We start from the raw sequence: 23,143 nt of genomic DNA, 5'->3' as shown, positions 1-23,143 counted from the left end.
CTTAATGCCTCCCCACTGTCTCTACTCCAGTCCAAGTACTCAGCATCTGCTGATAATTCTGCAACAGCCTCCAAACTGGTCCCCTCACAACCTCAGCTGTGCCACTTCCTAGCTGTATGATCTTGGAGAAGTTATATAACCTCTGTGTATCTCACTTTTCTCACTTATAAATTGAGCATCAAAATAGTAGCTAATTCATAAGGTTTGTCTGAGGTGCATATCAGTTAATATATGGAAAGCACGTATAACAGTGCCTGGCCCATAGTAAGTGTAGCTAAAACTACACTTTATATTATAAATGTATAATTATATTATTATTATGTTTATGTTATCATTATTATTATTACTACTTACTCTCACCCAAAGTCTAATATAATCATGTCACTCCTGGTAAATGGAATGTTTATAAATGGCATATTTCCTGCCACGTCAATAAACAAAGGGTGTCACAGTCATCAACAACTGCAGCCCTCCAACGTGAGCCAGTGAGCCCTGAGGAAACTCAGGGCTGAAAAGAATACCTGCCATCTAGCAGCCATCAGACTGCAGCCACTCCCTGAAGTGAGCCCTGAGGAAACTCAGGATGTGCAAATACAGGATACTGGCCCTAGGTAGCTGAGGTGCCTATCAAAGGAATGATTGCAGTAAGCCCAGACTCTTGCATCTTCCCATACACAGAAAAGCGCTACATTCCTTAACCTGAGATACCTGGTTTTCTTTAATTAACAATAATCTTTTAACGTTCCGACTACCTGCCCTTTTGTTGCAAAACTCCTATATGTCCTGGCTCACCCCTCGCCTCCTTGGGGCAGTTTCTCAGTTATCTGAAATGCTGTCTCGGGGCTGTAGTCCACATTTTGCCTCCAGTAAAGCTTAATTTGCAACTCTCACGTTGTGCATTTTTTTAAGTCAACACTCTCATGGCTTCCTATTGCTTTAAGAATAGAGGCATGAAATCCATAACAAGGCCCAGACTGATGTGATTCCTGACCACCTGGGCAGGTTGATCTCAAGCTGATCTCACCTGTTATCTAAGCTCCACACATTCCTCAAATATGCTGGACCCTCTGCTTAGAAGTACCTCCCTGCTCTTCCTTTCTCTCTGACACACACACACACACACACACACACACACACACACACGTGAACATATCTGGTTGACTTTTTATCCTTTGAGTCTCACTCAAATGTCACTCCCTTCAGGAAGCCTTCCCTGACCAAACTGACTAAGTCAGAGCCTCTTAGAAACTCTCATAATACCCTGCAGTCTTCTTTTATAACACTTATCAACTTATAAGTTTTTCATGTCTGCCTACCTCTGTTCATGAAAGTTCTGTGAGAGTGGGCGCCAGGTCCTTGTTCACCCCCTAGCACAATGCCTGGCACATAGGAGGTGCTCAAGAAATATTGACTGAATGGATAAATGGAAGAAAGAACAAATAAATAAGCTTGAGCTAGAAATACAGCTCAAGCCACCTACATAGGGCTGTGTGAACTAAAGTCCTTACAATGCTGAGCTGAGGATAAATTTTTGTCGAATGTATGTCATGGTTGTTACTAGGCCAGTAATTGGATATTACTAGTGGCTATTAGACAATGAATGTGTCTGATCTCATTAGCAATGCCCTCTCTTAAAGAATATGGTCATCCTAGTCATCAGCTCTGGGAGAAGAGGAGTTTCTCTTAAGTGGGAAACCTCACATGAGAGAGGGAGCCTTCTCTGTGTGGACTGGAAAGATATCCTAATGGTCTGTCTATCCTTAGTTCTGGTGGATGAACAACCTTTTTATCTACCTTTCCAGTCAATTTGGCATTCCACTTTCAGGTGTTTTTTTTCTTCTTCCCCCATATCTAGAAATCCTCTTTTTTTACATTAAACAAGCATTCAGAAGCATTATCATATCATTGTGCAGCTATTCACAAAGCATAATGACTATCGCACAAACAATTTTCTAATAGTTACAATTTCACTTTGTGCTTTAAACACTTAATTTACTGTACATTATGGGGCATTTCCATGTAATTATGCTATTGAAGGAGCAAAATAAGAGGATTTCGGTGTTCTGACTGTTATGGTGTACACATTTATCAAAACTCATCAAAATGTATAATTAAAATTGGTGAATTTTGTAATATATAAATTATATCTCAGTTTTAAAATAGATTAAGAAAAATAATATTAAAAGCCCTGCAAAGTGTTCTAAGATGTCAGATAAAGGGAGAAAAGTTGTAAACAAATATAAAAGGGTGGCTTAAAATACGATTGAAAACATAAAATAGCTTATTAATCTTAAGACAGAAAGAGGTGAAAGCAGAAGTTGTAAAAATAAAGAGAAGACAGCTAACTTTTTCAGGTGGAATTCCGGCTGACGAGAAAACTTGTTCCAGGAAAATAATGTTTCAGGTATGAGAAAACCTTGAGTCCTAATATTATTTCAAAAGGCTCGTAAAAGCCCACTCCAAACTCAAGTATTTACTAATACTTAATTTTTTAAAAAATAAAGGATAGGAAGAAAGGTCTTTTGATAATAAAACATTTTATTTACCAACTATCTGTTATATCCTAGGCTGTGTATTTTATTATTTCATTTCATTTTCATAACAACACTTGAGCAAGGCATTACTATGCCATTTTTTAAATAAGGGAGTCGTTTGCCCTAATCATGGGAACTGGACTAAGAAGGGGCAGGTTGGGATTTTGGACCAGATCTGTTTGACCACAGTGTGCTTTTAACAATGCTATTCCTCAAACAGGTATTGCTTGAACAGCTGAAATTCACAAGACTTTGTGTTTGTTTAGGTTAACTTCATCTTACTTGATTCACCTATCCTTCTGGAATTGTCAAGATCCTCCTTGGACTGTTTTGTCACCCAATATATCAGTTTATATGTAGCATCGTGTCAATGGCAACACAACCCCAGTGATTAACAGAAAGACAGGTTAATGTACAGAGCCCTTCAAATACAGTCAAGCTCTCCCTGCTGCTGACTTCAACCCATTCAGCAACAGGGACGTTGTCATCAGTCACCCATGAGCCCGCGGGGCTGTTAGTCATTATCTCTCTGAGCTCCCAGCCCTCCCTTGCACCTGTTCCAACCACATCCTCCTCACATCAGTCAACTACAACCAAATTCTTCCAGATGCTTGGGCCCCAGATCTAGAGTCATCCTTGAATTCTGTCCTTCTCTCACAAGCCCACATTCAGTTCTTCAATAAATCTTGTCAACTCTACCTTCAAAACACATCTCGAATCCAATTACTTCTCATCCCGCTATTGCTCTTACCCTGGCCCACGCCACCGTCATCCCTTATCTGTATTATTGCAATAGCGACCTAACCTGACTCTCAACTTCCACTTTTGCTCACCCTCATCTGTCCTCTGCCCAGGAGCCAGCGTGATTTAAAAAGGGTGAATCAGCTCGGTGCTTTGTGACCACCTGGAGGGGTGGCATAGGGAGGGTGGGAGGGAGGGTGACGCAAGAGGGAAGAGATATAGGAACATATGTATATGTATAACTGATTCACTTTGTTATAGAGCAGAAACTAACACACCATTGTAAAGCAATTATACTCTAATAAAGATGTAAAAATAAATAAATAAATAAAAAGGGTGAATCAGATCCCGTCATTCCTCGGCTCCAAGCCCAAATCATCACAATGGCCTAAAAGGCCCCACGTCATCACTCTTTTCCTCCTACTTCTGTGACTTTATCTCTTAAAACTCTTTCTTTTATCCTTGAGATATTCTACTAGATCACTGCTTCATTTCCTTCAAGTCTTTGTACAATCATCCCCTCTCAGGGAGGCCTGCTTTGCCAACCTTATTTATCTTGTGCATTTCATGGTAGAACTTCCTATTTTCTTCTTCTGCTGTCTTTTTCTCCAGAGCAATTATTACCATCTAATACACTATACATTTTACTTATTCTTTTTTTTTAATTGACTGTCGTTCTTCTCTAAACTGTAAACACCTTGATAGGTGGGTTTTTGTGTATTTTATTCACTGCTGCAGCCGCAGCACCTAGAATGTGGCCGATGGTGAGCTCTTTCCACGTTTGTTGAAGATGATCGCAAAAGGCCTTCTCAAAAGTCTTGCTGCAATTCGAATGTGCTCGGCCAAATCCTTAACTTCTTTGTGCTCTGTTGTGAAGACTAAAGCAAACAGCCTCTGTAAAGTGCTTAGACAGTGGCCAGCCCACAGAATGTTCTCAGTAAATGCCATCCGCCAGTGCTGTTGGTCACACCTCTTCTTGTTTACTCATTTGACAATCATTTACTGAACACTTAATTTGTGCGGGGTACTCTGCTAGGCATATAAAGTTAAAAAAAGACACAATTCTTGCCCCTAAGGCATTTACTCTCTAAAGATGAGAACAATTAAACCAATACAGAGAATAAAGACATGCAGAGGAAGCATCTACCTCCGTGGGAAACCAGAGGAAGGGCAGCTAAGTCATATCAGGGGAGTGTAGTCAGGGAGGCTTCTAGGAGGAGGTGACTCTTAACCTGCGTATTAAAAGCTAAGTAGGAGCTAAGTAAGTAGAGAAGGCAGGGAAAGGACCCTCTAGACCAGGGGTTAGCAGTATTGTCTGTGGGCCAAATCTAGATTAAGGCCAGTATCTGGAGAGTCCTAGAGCTAAAAATTGTTCTTACATTTTTAAAGGCTTGTAAAACATAACGAAGAAGAAGAGGCAGACACTGTAAGTGGCCTGCAAAGCCTAAAATAAGAGTGTAGTGGAAACAGCACGTAAAAGCACAGAACTGGGAAATAGACCCCAAAGGTAACTCAACTACAGTGAAGGGTACCTGTGGGAACAGTGGAAGGAAAGGAGGTTGGAAAGGAAGGCCAAGCAAACAAAGCCCCCAGCGGGCTGAGAGGATGACTCTGAACTTGGGATTCAGAATATGAGGAAGTTCGACAGGTGTGGAGAAGCTGGAGATCAGTTAGGAGCTCCTGAGAAAGCAGGAGTTGAGAAACGGAATCTGAACTAAGGTTATGTCATTGAATTAAAAGAGAAGGGGGTTCACGTGGTGATATTCAGGAGACAGAAGTCATAGGGTTTGGTAACAGACTGAGTGAGGATGGAGAGGGAGAAATTTGGACAGACTCCACTGCTTCTGGACAGGGTTATTTGTTGGCTGTCAGTGCTTATCACATACAGGCTAATAGAAGAGAAACAGCCTTGGAGGGGATGATCACGATGCTCCAAAAAAGGTACATCGGGGCTTCCCTGCTGGTGCAACTGTTAAGAATCCGCCTGCCAATGCAGGGGACACGGGTTCAAGCCCTGGTCCAGGAAGATCCCACGTGCCGCAGAGCAACTAAGCCTGTGCGCCGCAACTACTGAGCCTGCACTCTAGAGCCCACGTGCCACAACTACTGAGCCCGTGTGACACAACTACTGAAGCCTGCGTGCCTAGAGCCCATGCTCCGCAACAAGAGAAGCCACCGCAGTGAGAAGCCCGCACACCGCTGGGGAGAGTAGCTCCCACTCGCCGCAACTAGAGAAAGCCCGCGTGCAGCAACGAAGACTCAATGTGGCCAAAAACAGAATAAAATTTTAAAAAGGCACGTTGACTCCGAGGTTGTTGGAACCTACAAGTGAAGTGCTTATTGGTACCCAGGAGTTCAGGAGATGGATCTGGGCCAAAGTTACAGACTGGGAGTGTCCAGTGACGGGTGCAATCTAAAGCCATGAGAGAGGATGAGATGAGTAAGAGGTGTGAGACATCAGAGAGAAAGAGGACCAAGGATAGGAAAAAGACACTGAGATGAGAAAACATCAAGGAACTTAATGAGAGAGGCTGAGCGGGGAGAGCCAGAGAGTCAGGAGGGAGTCCACGCAATAGTGGATTTGCAGACCCCAAGAGGGCAGGAATGGGGCATGTCCATACTGCAATGCTCTAGAGGGACCAAGTGAGAGACAGGAAAATGTTCCTTGTTTTCATTTAAACTCAAATTTAAAGAAAACTTCTTCCATTTGATATGTCAACACGGATATCGACAGTACTTCACTCGAGCAGTTTTAGTGGGGTTAGGGATCAAAATACAAAATAAAGCTTAGCTGAAGAAAAATCAAAGCGGAAAAAAAAAAAAAATGGAGACAAGTACCTGAGACTAATGATTTGAGATCTTGATTGTGAAAGGAAGGAGAAACAGGGATGTGGACACAGGACACAGATAGGGCAGGGTCAACATTTTTAACCTCGTATGTATATGAGAGATATTAGCATGTTCCCACTTAACTTTAAAGCTCTTTGTTTTTCTTTATAGAAATAGTCCAGTTAATAAATAGTGATAGAATAATAAATAAAGAAGTAATTATACAATACCACCATTTTGCAATCCCCAATAAAATAATGGGTGTGGGCAATGCTCATTAATGTCTCCCAGAAGAGAGACAGCCAGATACTGTATACATATATATAGACCTCCACCCAAGAAATTTTCTTACCAAAAAAAATTGAACCTGAATCAGATCAAGCTTCTATAACCATTAGTTTACAGAAAAGACAGGGGCAAGAAACATACTAAATGACATTGTGATGATGCAATCAGAAAAGTCCAAAATGTAGGGGACTATACAGGATAAAAAACCTAGTTTCTTCAATAAATAAATTCTATGAAAAAAGAATGGGGGAGGGGAAACTATAGATTAAAAGAAATTTAGAAGACATACCAACCAATTATAATCTGTTTGGAGTCTCATTCAAATTATTAAAAATAAGACAATTGGAAAAATTACATTAAGGAATTATTATTAAATTTTAGGTGTGATAAAGGATTTTGACAATAATTTTTAAAAGAATCCTTACATTTTAGAAATACATATTGAAATATTTATGAATGAAATGATATGTCTGGAATTTACATTACAGTAATCCAGCAGAGTTAGGATAGATGAAACCAGATTGGTCAAGAGTTGATTAATTGTTGAAGTTAAGTGCTGGGTACATAGGAGATCATTACACTATTCTTTTTATTTTGTAGATGTTTGAAATTTTCCATAATAAGATTTAACCCTCTTTTGTAAAGTTTAGCTTTTCTCCACCCACGTCTCAGCTAGTTTGGAGTCTGGTCATATTTTCATTTTCCTTACTCTATGATGTGACTCTCATATTTCTATGATCGTGGGTGAATCTTCCATTCCTTTCCATGCTTATAATTAAGCTTGTTAGAGACTTCTACTTTTTCTTCCTCACTGGGATCTGTTCATTCTTACTCAAACTTATGCTAGAAAAAGCAGCTCATTCTGATCTGTTCCACAGATATTTGTTAATTTAGCTTTCCTTTTAGAGTCTAAAGATAAATTGTTTTGGAGGGGAAAGGGGAAGTGAAAGATTTTTTTAAAACCCTCTCCTGGATATCCATCTTTGAGATAAACACCTTCCCTGGAACAGTTGTCAATCCGTGCTCCCGAAGACTCAGGGCCTCGCTGGACTATATTCATTCTCACTTTTTTTCCTTGAACCATTTCTCCAAATTTCTCAGCATTAGCCCCAGAGCAGCAATCCGCTCTTTGCTTCCCTTGTCACTTGTCACCATTTTAATCCATCAGACCCCATTTGAAACCCTGATGTCATCCTAGGTTTGTTTCTCAGCCAGACCACACTAATTTCCCTTCTCACTGTTTCCTTCCCCTCCACTGTTTTTGTACTTCTTCAGCTCTCCCTGTGTGTATGCCTCTCTGTTAAAAGAAAAGGCAGGTTAAAACTAGCAAGGGCATGAGAGTGATTAGAGATGAATGAACCTCAAAAGAGTGAAGCTTTCCTGCAGTTTGAAACCTTGAATCACAATGCATTTTTTCCCAACTAGAGCATATAGTAGAGAACTAAGCAGCTTGGTAACATGATAGGACATGGTTTTACCAGATGACCCAGGAAGAAGTGTTACTCTTTCATAAATCATCTCAGTTCCTCAAGATGGTGACTATTATAATGATTATGCAGAATTAATCTAATGTCCCCAATATACTGTGCAGGGCGGGGACTAGGGTGAAGTGGAGGAGACTGGGTTGTGCAGCTGCAGAGTCAGGTCCTGTTCTCATTTGAAATTTTGATATATTTGTTCATCATGGATTTTTTTGCATTAATTTTAATTTTAAAAAATAGTGCATTAAAATATTACGTATCTTGATTACGGAGTTTTTTTGGCATCCCCTTAAATTTTGCGCCCAAGGCTGAGAGTCAAATTTGCCTCACCCTAGTCCCAGCCCTGGGCACTGAGTGCTAGATAACCATATTTTACATATACAGAAATGGTGGGTCCTGTATCACAGGGCACAGACTTTTCTGAGCTTTGTTTCTGTTTTGTGTTTCTTAGTAGTGGGGATGAGTTTACAAAGCCCTTGTGTACTTTTTTCTTTTCCCCTATTGTGAAGACCAGCAGTATTGTAGGGTACCTATCTGATCTCAAACTTGTATCACTATCCCACTGTGGTGGGATGGGGCCCAGCTCACCTATTCTCATGAAGAAGAACTTGGTGATAACAATTAAAAGAAAAGAAAAGAAGTAAACTTTTTGCTAGCGCCTTTTATGAACTGCTTTTATGTCGCAAGAGAAGACCCTGAACTTATACACATGATTTCATGTTATGAAACTATACCCTATAAATGTATAAATAATCCAGTAATCTCACTACATTCAATTCAAGAGTATAATCCAAGTAATTCAAATAGCATTCACGCACCCTCTCAAGCAGATTATTACAAATGAAGGTTCACTCTCCAGATTTTGAGGGGATTATGTATAATTCTGCTGTAGAATAGGTACCTTGAGGTCTAGTTGTGAAAAATTATGAAACAAGGATATGCATTATGACTCCTCTCTGGGTTAGCCCAACAACAGACAACAAACTAAGCTGATTATGAAACTTAACTGATAGTAATCTACCTTTAAAAGGCACATCTGGCAGCAACTGAAAGCCGTGAAAATCTCGTGGCTGATAATAAATTATTCTTCTTGGAGACTGTGAGATCTCCTACTACCAGGTGAGCTCACGCTCAGTGCTTGCCATGATTTGGTAGCAACCAGACTCCACGGTGAAATACAAATTTAGTCTTCATGAAAATCTAGTAACATGCTAATTTAAATTTACAAATGCTAAATTCAGAAATAAATCACTTACTCTACTACTAGTAAATTGCTCTCAGTCATCGGAGAAATTAAAGTCTGGGGAATTGTTTGTTTTTCACCTAAAACCATTGAAACAACTATTTTATCCCTGATAGTTTGCTGCCCAACAGGAGACCCTTATCTGAGAATCACTATTTGAGAACAAGCTCTCTAATCAAACACTCTAGTATGAAGCTTCCCGACTCATACAGAATATAGCCATGATTCATTAATTCACTCACTAATTCAACAAGGATGGGTTGAACACTCTACCATTGTTAAATAATGTACTACGTGCTTGGAATTAAAAAAAATTGCAATCCTTTGTAAAAAGTGCCATTTATGCTTTAAATATATGCTACTCCATCCAAGGGTGGAGATGTGATTGGAGGAAGTAATTGCTCAAAGCTTTTGTAACTGTTTTTCCCAGTAGTGTTCCCCCGCTGTCAGGGGGTAGCCCATATGGCCCCTCTGGGAGGCCTAGATAGGGGTTGCCCTCCTCCTTAGGGAACGAGGCCCGTGCAGGGGTGCCTGGCTTGATACGCTGAAGGAAGACTGGATTTCAGCCCCAGTTCTTCCTGTTCAGGGGCTACTACCTGCACAACCACACCCCATGGTCCCACGGGCTCTTTTTTCTCATCCTTTGGGTTTCAGTTCACATGTCTTCTCCCCAGAGAGGCATTCTCTGATTAGCCTATTGAAAACAGCTTCCCCAGCCGCACGCCATCATGGTACCATATTTATTTCTTTTACTGCACTTTCACTGTCTGAAATGATCTGGTTCATTCATTCGTGTACTTAGGTATTGTCTGTCTTTCCACCTCTGCACAGAAGAAAAACGCCATAAGAGCAGAGTCCAGCCCTGAACACCAGCCCCGCCCCCCACCAGCACAGTGCCTAACATACAGTAGGTGCTCAATCAGTATTTGTTCGATGAATGAATAAGCAAAGTCATCCAGATGAAGAATGGGGAAAATGCGGTGCCACGTAAAGGGAAAAGGGTGTGCAGATGCAAGAACACGGGACGTCACTCAGAGCAGCAGTCAACCTCAGGGCACGCGGTAGGAGGTGGGACAATGTCAAGAGGTAAGGCTCCAGTGGAAGGTGGAGGTCAGATCGTCAAGCAGTTTGAATGTCATCCCAAGGAGTCAGGCACCTCCTGAGGATTATACCAAGTTCTCGAAGGACTTTAAGGACGGCGATAATATACAATTTCAATATTAGGACAGTCTGATGACAACATGGTATATGGACTACAGAAAGGGGAGGCTGGAGGCAGGGAGACCCGTTATGTAAGTGTTGAAATTTTCCCATGTCAAAAAAAAAAAAAAAGACAAAACTAAGATCACATTGCAACGTGAGAAAAGGAGATTATAGGAATAGTTAGGGTGTAGAATTGTCTGGTTTGGGTGAAGGTTAAGGTAGGAAGAATTAGATGGGATTATTCCTGCATTTTGATACGGGTGAGTGTGTGAATGGTAATCTCTCCTTGACCACAGTGGCTTCAGTAGCACCGCAATCTAGCCAGCTGATCTAACTGGTACCACGGGGAATCTTAGTATGTTATGATGGACCCATTGCCCTGTTTTTTTCTCAAGGCTCTACTGACTTGAGCTGAGGGCAAAACTATCTTTGTGAAAAAGTCAACTGAATCAGCATGGGCAAGACGAGTTTTTTACGACTTTTTGAAGTGTTCTCTTTTAGACCTCACTTTTCTTCAGCTTTGAAAAAATATATATAGTTTTCTCTTATAAATTTGTAAGGGATGCAAATTAGGGCTCCGGACCTCTTGGTTAGAAAGTGTTTTTGAATAGGGACCTTGATTCACTCTATGAGATCAATGTTATATACAGCTGTAGAAAAAAAAATTGTTATTGAAGCTACTAAAGTACCAAGCCATTAATGTGTGTATTGTATTACTTAATAACATAAAATTCTATACTTCTCATTATTATCCTTTGTACTAGGCATTGTTGTAACCAACTCCTTCTAGCCTCAGGTTTGCTTTAGTCAATAGGAGGCACTGACAGGAGATCGGAGAATGTGGTATTAATTCCCTCTTGAGACTGGGATAGTTGGCTTCCTTCTTCTACTAACGGCCACAGTCCCTGTTGGAGGCCCTCTCCTATAGATACAGTTACGCCTGAGGGTTCTGGTAACTACTCCCTCCATCCAAGTTAATGGGTAGTAAGAGGTACACACTCTCACATTCCAACCCGCCTCCCGTCCCCCCAGGGGACTGCAGGGTCCCTTATTAGCTTCTCTCTACTCTACCTGCACATTTATAAAGCTATCCGATTACCCTGTTTGAAGCCTCTGGGTTTTGTTTTGTTTTGTTTTGTTCCTGTGACCTTGAATGATAGACTGCATCTTGACCAGATCTTACAATATGTAAATTGCAGGGCTAGGGGTCACTTCCCTTCTCTACACCCAACACAAAACTGGCTGAGTCATGATTTCTCCTAAGACAGACTTAGAACTTGGGATAATAGGACAAATCCTCAGCAACATGGATGGACCTAGACATCTTCATACTGAGTGAAAGACAAATATATCACTTATATGTGGAATCTAAAAAACAGGGGGTACAAACGAACTTTTTTACAAAACAGGAGTAGAGTCACGGATGTAGAAAACAATCTTATGGTTACCAGGGGATAAGGGGGGGGGAGTATACATTGGGACATTGGGACTGACGTATACACACTACTCGATATAAAATAGATAACTAATAAGAACCTGCTGCAGAGCACAGGGAACTCTACTCAATACTCTGTAATGGCCTATATGGAGAAAGAATCTTAAAAAAAAAGGAGTGAATATATGTTTATATATAACTGAGTCACTGTGCTGTACACCTGAAACTAACACAACACTGTAAATCAACTACACTCCAATAAACATTTAAAAATAAAAAGTAAATAGGACAAATCCAAGAAGAGAGGAGCCACAGAGAGCAGTGGTCAATAGTGGGTCAATGAAGAGTTGAGGAAAAAGCAGAATGACCGGTGATAGCACGCGTACACATTGCTAAGGATGGAGAACAGGAACAAGAATGAAAAGGAAGCTGAAGCAAGAAGCGGGAGGCAGAGTGGTGCCCCTCGTCACTGGGGCCAGATACGGACCAGACCCCAAGGGGTCTCATCTGTTTCTGCCCTAAGGCTGGGCAGCAGGGAAGGGACTTGCCTTGGATCCCAGCGCAACGATCTTGAAGCCTAGCTCTTTACCCTTTACATTTTGTACTGCAGATTCTTTAGAGCTAGAGAATTTCTGGTTGATAAAGGAGAAAGACCACAAATACTGAAAACTGAATGGGAACATTCAGGAAAATAAAAAAGGATAATTCCTGATAGAGGACCAAATATGAAATCATGGGTAGTAATTTGTGTATGTAATCAATGTAACTCTATGTAACTCTACGCAACTCTGTGTAACTCAATCATGCCAATAATTTTCATTGACAGAAAATAAATGTATTTTGGGGAGCACTTGTCATTTCAAAGCTGACCCTCTGTTCAGTGTAGTAGTTCTGAGCACATGCTCTAGAGCCAGACCATCTGGTTTGAGTCCAGTTCTGCCCCCTCCTAACTTGAGTAAGTTTCTTAATTTATATTTCTTCCTCAGTTTCCTTCTCTATCAAAGTGGGATAATAGTATCTGTGCACAGGGTTGTTGTCAGAATCACAGAATTATTATATGTAAAAGGATAAGTACTCAATAAATGTTAGATACTACTAGCAATAATGCTAAATTGAAATTTACTGCCAATCTGTATCTTTCCCCTCCAACAGAACGAATTCTTCAAACACAGTGGCGGGGGGAGGGTGTTGGTGCATCTACTGGTGCAGTGGGAAAGATCACTTCATTCTTGAAACTTGAAACTGTTGTTGTTTGCAGGCCTGGATGAGTAGTTTCTACCCACAATAATATACCGTTTATTGTGTTTTCCTATTTCCTGAGTTGTTCAAAATACTATTCAAACACCCTCAGATCGATCAGATGAATATTTGTAAAACAGTAGAAAGAAGATATCATTCTTTCCCTTTGATGTTGTTTACGAAGAATCAGCCAGGTGCATACATTTACTGAATGATTTTCAGGAGGAACAGAAAAAGCCATGAAGCAGAGAAGTTTGTCACCTAACTGTGTGGCCTTGGGCTCTTTATTCCAGCTGGCCCCCTCACCTTCCCTCGCTCAATCCCAAAGACCTCTCCCATCCCCAAAGAAGGTGTCACCAAGGTGTATCACACCTAATGATGCGATGCTCCATCTAGGTAACACTGTGCATTATCACAGGAAACGCTCGCCCTCAGACAATAAGCTAAACGAAGTGATTTCCCAGGGAAGCCAGAGAGTAGGGAGGGTCTTCTGAGGCAGGCGGGTTTTGAGGGTCCCTGCGACCACAGTGTGACGGGTCCTCCCACAGGCCTGGGCAGAGGCCTCTCCTGTGTTCACTCAGAACACAGGAGGGAGGAATGGCAGCATGAATCAGATTTCCTGAGACGATTCAAACAAGCTGAAGACAATCCATGAAGGTACAAATATACCCCATTTTACTCTGTGCATGGATTTATAGAGTGCTGGGCAAAAGTCACATTCTAAGCTTATAAATTATGGGAACTCATAATATAAAAACATATCCTGTTGTAAAGCCTTTTATTAAGATACTATGAATCTGTCTCTTGGGCACATCTATTTTCATAAATAAGATTTGTTTAAAATAATACAGACATGAAATAAGTAGTGAATTAACTTAAGTACATAAATCACTGAGAGCAGTGCATTCGCTTGCATTTATTTACTCAGAAAAACAGCCCCCTCCCTTTTTAAAATGGCAGTAGAATTTATTGCCGTTGTATCTAAAGGTCTTTTTTTAAAAGCTTTTAAATATAAGCATATGTGAAATTTCACTAAATACTTTAAAAATTATGTTGACGTTTATCTAATAATCACTTTACCCAATTTTTAAATAACTTTAAAGCTAATTTTAAAAAGTCAAAATAATACGTAAAACTCCAAAACCCCAGACTTAATTTTGTATTGATCCTGACTATTGTTGACCAAGAGAAAAAAGAAATGTGCACGCGCCCTTCTGTCGTGGAAAGGATATTTGGTTTTACAAGCAAACAGAAGTTCATCCAGTCACATGGAATTAAGAATACAGGCAGATCAATGTAGTGAACCCAAGATTTTCATCACAGTTGAACTCGAGATTTTTGTCACTTTAAACACAGAGACAAAATATTAACAATCAATGTTACACAAAATTAAATCTACACAAATGAAAACCATACCATCTGCCCTTATGTTCAAATTTCTGTACAACAGGTCATATGAATCTGAAATCACGCTATAAAAATTAGATTTTGGCCAAGTGAAGTTCTTTTGTGAAAGACTTACACTACCCTCCAGCCCTACTGAGCACTAAATACTAGTTATTTATTTTATATACTCCGCTAAATTCAGACAATGTTTTTGGCAGTTTGAAAAACTACTAAAGTTGAACTTTTTACACAATTGTTTAACACAGTCCAAATTTTAATGCCATTTACACTTTAAAATAAAACCTCCTGTCTGCTTTGTTATTCTTGTTATCACTGCCACACTGACTGTTTCAGAACAAAAACGGCTTTCTTTAGATCACTGTACAATCTAATTCATTGCCAACTTTTACAAGCCTTCTCTGCATACGCAAAGAGAGATCTGCAGAAAATCCACATAACAATAACAAAAACTTTGAAAATAATATTTTCACCTCGAATTAGTTTTTTGCTCACCAAGAAACCATAAGTTAGAAGAGACATTTACAGCACATGGAAAGGTTGTTAAAAGCCTTCAGAACATATTAGTAGGACTGATGGCAGCAAGATAAGAGATTTTTCCGTTCTTATACAAACTCCCCAAGTTTCTGTAGGATGAGATTACTGTTCCCCTCCATAGAAAAACAGGAGCACGCTTCATACCGCAAGTCGCATCTTGGCCAGTTCCAATCAAGAAGTCTGAGGTATTAAGGAAAGTCACAGTACGCTGGTCATTTTCAAGGGTTGTCACCATCCACACTCAGTAAAACCTGTAGCCGAAAGTTGAAAGGTTGTCGAGTCCTTACAGCCCTGGTCAGATTAGTCAAGTCTATACAAATGTCCAAACTCAGCTTCCAAGATGCTCTTTGCAACCACACTAAGAAATGAGTTTACTGCCAAGTAAGCCTATGAACAAATGAAGTGCGCATGGACCAAAGTAACTAGCTTTGCTTAAATCAAAACAGATCTTGACTTCCTTACCTTAATACTAGGAAGCATGGTAGCTTTTGTTTTTGTTTTTGTTTTTTATAAGGGGGTACTGAAGTTTGTTCAACAGCAGCGGGCCCTGCTCAGCCCCCTACTCCACAGGGAATTAACCGTCACATTCCAGCCCTGTCATCAGAACAATGAAAGGTGAATGTTGTGCAAAACAGCTCGGGACCACTAACTGGTGATGTCATTCCTCCCTTCCACGGTTCATTATTGTGCAGATTTACTTCGGTCCGTGAAAAGGGGTGGAGCTGCCCAGGACGGGAAGAGAAGGCAGCTCTTAAGAATGGGAATTACGCCCTACACTGAGGAAAATGCGCTTGGGGAGGGGGTTGAAGTTGGGGAGAAGGAAAAAGTTAAAGAAAAGATATGCATAAAATGTCAGATGGGCCTCACTCCTGATTTCTGATTTTTCAAACTAGTTAAATTCCATACAGATCTATTCGACGCATGCTGGAATTGAACTAAATAGGGATCCCACTAGAGCCTTATCTACGATTCAGCCAACAGGAGGAGATTCACGTTTCAAGCAAAGTGCCAGTTCATTTACATGTTATCTAAATGAAAACACTACAGCTTGGGCCAAAGAATGCCAAGTACCCATTAGTTTAAGGATCATTGTGTCTTAAAAAAAATGTTTTTTTTACCTGAATTTGTTTCTTTCCTAAAAGTGTTTTTCTCTCTTCTCTTTCTTTTATTCCCTCTTCTTTCTTTCTTCTTTCTTTCTTTTTTCCTTGTTTCCTTTCTTTTCTTTCCTGAGTCTGTGACTGAGTGATAATTCAGCCAAAAAACCGTTAGGTAACTTAAAAGTTCCAGTATAAGTTTTTCTAACCCATATGTATAGAATTTGTATATCATTTGTGTTAAATTCTATTTTAATTATAGAATAAAAGCATATTACCAGATAAATTAGTCAAATTAACTTTGAAGTTAACAGAATGAAATGTTTGCAGAGCATTTTTTTAAAAAATAATTTTATTTATTTTTGGCTGTGTTGGGTCTTCGTTGCTGCGTGTGGGCTTTCTCTAGTCGCAGCGAGTGGGGGCTACTCTTCGTTGCAGGCTTCTCATTGTGGTGGCTTCTCTTGTTGCGGAGCACGGACTCTAGGCACGCAGGCTTCAGTAGTTGTGGCACACGGGCTTCAGTAGTTGTGGCTTGCGGGCTCTAGAGAGCAGGCTCAGTAGGTGTGGCGCATGGGCTCAGTTGCTCCGCGGCATGTGGGATCTTCCCTGACCAGGGCTCGAACCCATGTCCCCTGCATTGGTAGGCAGATTCTTAACCACTGTGCCACCAGGGAAGTCCCTGCAGAGCATTTTTAAGTCCTCAGATAACTTTTATATTATATTTAAGCTATTATGTTATGGCATACAAAAATACGAAAGAAAAATAAGTTAAAGATAATTGCTTCCTTACCTCCCTAATGTTCAATCATGCCTTTTGCTTTAAGAACATGTCTATCTTCTTAACAGCATGAAATAAGTATAATGATTAGTGCACGTTGCAGGGTCACAGCTCTGAATAAATGTGTTTTGATTATCGAGTTATTTTGGTAAAAGTTACATAAAGCAACATTCATGGTTAAGGTAAAATTACAGATATTGAACCAATTAGTTCTTGTTTATGTTTATTTTTTTTTAATTTTTTTGGAGGGTTTTTCCCAACTGTTTTAATATAGATGGGAAAAATTGAAATTCAAGAAGGAAAGAAGAAAGTGTGGCCGTCACCTGTTGTCCACAATTTCGAGTGAGTGTTGCAGAAAGGGCCTTCTTGGCAATTGATAGACCCAAGATTGAATCTTGGCTTGACATCTGCCTACTAAGAATATGTTTTATAACTCCTCTGGCTTCCGTTTATCCAGCTGTATAATAGAGATATGGATTCTAACTTATAGGGCTATTATGAGAATTAGATAAGACAATGTGAGTCACAGGCCACAGAACCTGGCAATAGATAATTAATAATATGCTTATGCACAGTTTATTCATTTTGAGAATAGTAGGCACTTGGCAAAAATACAAATTTGTGGTCTCAATTTGACACAGACAGTACAAATCCACGCTGCAAAAGGAAATGAAGGAGTCAAGATTGATTATATAGTCAAGTGGTATCTTGCATTCAGTCTGCTTCTAGTTATTCAAGCTTGAGTTGTAATCCCAGGGAGTCATTGATTATGTTCAAAACCATATCAGATCAATATTTAGAGACAAATGATAATAGAAAAGTTTTATCACCTTTGAAAAATCATTAAAACAAATGCCATAAATGTCAATCACAGAAGTGTCTTTTTTCTTCCCTGCTTAATACCACTAAATAGTTACATTCAAAATTAATTTAAAGCCCTACTATTAAGACTCTCCTAAAATAGCTGTATTTATCATAATTAATTAAGGTTCCCTGGACAAATGACATTATTTATTGAAGCCTCTTGGAACTGAGAAGAAATGTTTAAATGGGCGATAGAACCCTCTTTAGAGTCACAGTAGCTAGGAACATCCCAGTATTGGATCCTGAAGGGCAAGGAGCACATCTTTTTTTTTTTAGCTTTATTTAGGTATAATTGACAAATAAAATTGTAAGATATTTAAAGTGTACATCGTGGTGATTTGATATACATTGTGAAAAGATTCCCCCCAGCTGGTTCATTAACACATCTATCAATTGTATCTCTCTTTTTTTGGTGAAAACATTTAAGTTTTACTTTCTTAGCAAATTTCAATTATACAATACAGTGTTGTCAAGTCGCCGTGTCTTACATTATATCCTCAGACATTATTCAACTTATAGCTGAAAGTTTGTACCCTTTTACTAACCTTTCCTTATTTCCCCCACCTGCTCAACCCCTGGCAACCACTTTCCTACTTTCTGTTTCTGTGAGTTGACATTTTTTTTTAGATTCCACGAATAAGAGATTATCATGCAGTATTCATCTTTGTCTGGCTTATTTCACTTAGCAGAATGCTCTCCAGGTCCATCCATGTTGTCAAAAATGACACAGTTTCCTTTTTTCTCATGGCTGAATAATATTTCATTATATACATATATACATCACATCTTCTTTATCCATTCATCCTTTGATGGACACTTAGGTTGTTTCTGTGTCTTGGCTGTTGTGAATAAGGCTGCAATGAACATGGGAGTGCAGATATCTCTTTGATATCCGGTCTTCGTTTCCTTTGGATCCCAGAAATGGGATTGCTGAGTCTTATGGTAGCTCTATTTTAAAATTTTTTGAGGGAACTTCCTACTATTTTCCATAGAGGCTAAACCAATTTACATTCCCACCAACAGAGATTCCTTTTTCCCATATCCCTGCCAACAATTATTATCTCTTGTCTTTTTGATTATAGCAAATCTAATAGGTATGAGGTGATGTCGCATTGTGGTTTTGATCTGAGTTTCCCCAATGATTATTTCATTCACTCATTCTGAATTGGCTGCCCACTAAGGACCAGGCATTGTGTTAGGCACAAGGGATGTGGTGTGAACAGGACAGACAAGGTCCCCATCCTGGTGGAGTTCAAGCTGCAGTGATAAATGCCCTGAGGAAAGGGAGTGGGGTATTTTCAAAGGAGGTGACAGCAGGGTAGGTGACCTGCTGTCTGAAGTCTTTCCCTAAGGCAGTGACTTTGGAGGCTAGAGGATCAAATAAAACGGCCATGCAAAAAGCAGAAGCAGGGGTTCTAGGTGCAAAGGCCCTGAAGTGGGAAGGAGTGTGGGAAGTCCCAGGCACAGAAAAAGGCCAGCGTCACCAGAGCATGAAGAGTGGAGGAAGAGAGGAACCAGGTCCGCTCAAGTGACCGGTAGAGGGACTTAACATTTGAAGTCTCCTTATCAGGAGCATGTCCTCCAGAGGCAGCTCTGATAAGATATAAGAGCTTCAATGTGCACTAGAAGGTTTTCGAATTAGCATGAGGAAGGTTAGAAGTCATTTTTTCATCAGTGAAATGAGTGATTCCAAATGTGTGGCACTTTCATCCTTGCAGAAAGGAGACATGAGCACCTGGTGAGCCCAGCAGAATTATGTCCTTGGAGTGTGGCTCTGGACTCAGGCATCCGTCTGGTCCTTCGTCCCTCAAGCTTAGCCTAGGATTCCATCACCTAATTGAACTAAAAAATTAGCTGATCCTGTAGCTAGAATATTGCCGCCTCTGCCTGATTAAACCTTTCAGGTGGGGAACTTGTAGGCATGTCTGCAGGATGGGGACTGAAGCTTCACCAAATTGAAAAGCACTGCTTCCTAATAACTATATCTGTAGCAAAATTCATTTAGAGAACGGCTTTCATCGTGACATACCATGTGTCATTAGCTACCAAAGTCTTCTAGGAAGATTTGACGATTGGAAAAAAGCAAGTTCCCTTGGCCAAATTTGCCACACCATGGTAAGGAGCTGGATTTCATTCTGAAGGATCTGATTTACATGACTAGTATATAGAGACTGTACTTGGGAGTTGGGAGGACAAGAGTGGAAACAAGATGTCTGAAGGAAGCTATTACAGCAGCCCAGACAAGCAATGCGATGGTGGCTTGGATAAGACTTTATCTTGGACTAGGGCAGTGGCAATGGTTCTGGGAAAAAATGGACAAATTCCAGATAGAATTTGAAAGCAGAATCAATACAACTTATGGGTGTCTATATATGGAAGGCTGATAAAAACAAGGATTAAGGATAATTGCTAGCATTTTAGTTCGAGTAATTAGATTGCAGTACCGTTGACTGAGATGGTCACAACCAGGAGGAATAGATTTGCAGGAAGAAACCAAGAGTTCCATTTTGGACGCATTAAGTTGGAGAAACCTATTAAACATCCAAATGAACTGGTCAAGTATGAACATTCACTCAATTATAATTTACTCAGTGAATTAGATCAACATTTTTGTTTAAAGAAGATTTGTAATTTTCTTTTCTATGAATGATATACAACCAAATGGAGGGTCTCCCTGTCTCAAACTTTTTAGCATGTATTAACTGAAATGTGTACTCAAATGTAATCTAGTGCACATGTTAAGTATTATTGTGAGTACGAGTCCCCAAGTCAAGTTTTTTTTTTTTAATTTTATTTATTTTTGGCTGCGTTGGGTCCCCATTGCTGCACATGGGCCTCCTCCAGTTGTGGCAAGCAGGGGATACTCTTTGTTGTGGTGCACAGGCTTCTCACCATGGTGGCCTCTCACACCGCGGAGCATGGGCTCTAGGTGCGCGGGCTCAGTAGTTGCGGCTCGCGGGCTCTAGAGCGCAGGCTCAGCAGTTGTGGCGTATGGGTCCAGCCGCTCCACAGCATGTGGGATATTCCCGGACCAGGGCTCGAACCCGTGTCCCCTGCACTGGCAGGTGGACTCCCAACCACTGTGCCACCAGAGAAGTCCCTCAAGTCAAGTTTTAAATGTACTGTGCGTGCAGATCTTCTAAGACAATCATAACTTATTAGAGCACTGGACCCTAGAAACAGAGTATCTAGGCTCCCACCTTCTTTTATTTTTTTTTTTTAAGATTTATTTTTTTTATATCAACCATTTTTTAAAAGTCTTTTACTGAATTTGTTACAATATTGCTTCTGTTTTATATTTTGGTTTTTTGACCACGAGGCATGTGGGATTTTAGCTCCCCAACCAGGGATTGAACCCGTACCCGCTGCATCGGAAGATGGAGTCTTAACCACTGGACCACGAGGGAAGTCCCTCCCACTTTCCTTTAAACATCAAGGTGGTCACTGAGCATCATGACCTGAACAAGTGGCTCTTAAAACCAGTTGCTTACAATTGTTCCTGTAATATTGTGATTTGTAATAAGAAATGTATATTTGGTCTTCATCCTGATTCTGGCACAGAGCTCCTAAAACCCTTAGAACTTGCTAAAGGATGACAGTAATAAATGTGTCTTGTTATGTTAATGAGGTGACTTTTGGAAAGCCCCTAGGTTACCTAGGATTGGAGGGTTAGAATTTTCAGTTCCACCCCTTGGACCTTCAGGGAGGGGAAAGAGACTGAAGATTGAATTCAATCACCAATAGCCAATGATTTAGTCAACCATGCCTATGTAATGGAGCCACCATAAAAAACCAAAAGAATGAAGCTTCTGGGTTGGTGAACACATGGTAATTTGGAGAGAGTGGTGAGCCTGGAGAGGGGCACAGAAAATCTGCACCCATCCCCCATATTTCACTCCATGGGTCTCTTCCATCTGGCTGTTCCTGAGTTGTATCCTTTTATAATAAACCAGAGATTTAGAAAGTAAAATGTTTCTCTAAGTTCTGTGCAAATTAATGGAACCCAAGGAGAAGGTCACTGGAACCTCCCATCTATAGCCTCTTGGCCAGAAACACAAATGAACAGGAGATAAAGGGGACATGTTTCCTGAACATTTCTGACAAAGATCTAGTTTAGCATATGGCAAGCGGGATGTTTCTCAGTGTGTGGGCGATCACTGGGACTGTCAGTTCAGTGTGCTTTTATCTCAAGAGACAGGTTTTGCAGCAGAGAAGGTTGTGTTCCAGAACTTTGAGAAGTGGATGCACTGGGGGGCTGGAGTGGCAGGCTGGGAGAAGAAAGTCATAGGATGGGGCAGGAGAACTTTCTTCCAAGATCTCTTTCTGGAGGTTTGGTCATGGGCAGTCTGGGCAGTAGTTCTACACACATTTATCTTCTTCGTTGGGAGAAATATAATCCAAAGCTTCTCAAATATTACAGATTGCAGGAGTCAGACAAATCTGTGAGCATTGGAAAGCTGAGCAAGTCAAAAGTACTGGAGGGAAGGATGGCAGGTATATATACGTGGGTAAAGTAAGAATACTTGCGTCATTAGAATACTGCAGGATCTGGTGACACTGTGACAAATGACAAAGACTAGGTGGACCAGATCATTGCCCCTTTCTAAAGCACACGGGGTGCAGAACAGTCAGAGCTCACCACTTCCAGTTTCCTTCACATTTCAGGTCAGACACAAGTGCTTCCTTAAGCATTTCAGAATAAAATAAATGCTTATTTATTTTAACTCTCAGTGAACTCCTATAGGATATTGAAAACTATACGGAAAATATAAAGCAAATCCTTAAGGTTCAGCATTTCTGAATTTACGAGGAATGAGTTAAGATTAAGTAAAGTTGACATGTAGTTTGCAGTTGAAGCTCACATTCAGCCCCTGAATATTATTTGAATAGTTTCTTAGCTAAGAGTTCTCATCCAAGAGCTGAATATGTTATGCATTGAGCATGAAAGCCCCAACCTTTGATTAATCTTTTCTGTTTAAACTTTTCACCTCCATGAAGTACTTTCCAAACACAAGCATTCTTGGAAAAAGAGGGTACACTTGGTCAAGAAGCCAGAAAGGAACAACCTCCAACCACTGAAAACACACCTTCCCAAGTTCCAAGTCCCTCTCTGAAATCCAGGATTTGTAATGCTAATCTGAGTACCTTCCTCCATCCCGGGGGGGAAAAAAAGTAAAAATTATTCATTGTAGGTGCTAAGAAACAACACATTTTCCCAGCACTTTCTTTTCTTAACTCTTTCTTGGTGTATGAATTTGTGCAAAAAAAACCTTTTGCCTGGTATTTATTATGGCTGCCAATTTAGGGCAGCATTCCTAAGACTTTTCATTCCAGAATAATCTTACGTATTACTTTTCAATACCTTATTTTATCCATGATGCTGAAATAAACTATCAGCTCAATTAAAAACTCAATTCAACTAGTTTGAAATTTGGGGACCAAAAACAGCCAATCAGTTGTTAGAAATGTTCAC

General features: G+C 40.2%; 1 protein-coding gene across 2 annotated transcripts in view; it reads right to left on the bottom strand.

Moving 5' to 3' along the window:
- Window positions 1–23,143, bottom strand: part of FILIP1 (filamin A interacting protein 1) — a 193,171-nt gene that overhangs the window by 23,157 nt on the left and 146,871 nt on the right. The gene's annotated exons all lie outside the window — the stretch shown is intronic.

The sequence above is a fragment of the Aethalodelphis obliquidens genome, unplaced genomic scaffold (assembly GCF_003676395.1).
Source record: "Aethalodelphis obliquidens isolate GAN/ISIS:26980383/991018 unplaced genomic scaffold, ASM367639v1 scaffold3, whole genome shotgun sequence".
NCBI classification, from domain to species: domain Eukaryota; kingdom Metazoa; phylum Chordata; class Mammalia; order Artiodactyla; family Delphinidae; genus Aethalodelphis; species Aethalodelphis obliquidens.
This window is presented reverse-complemented; position numbering and strand designations above follow the sequence as displayed.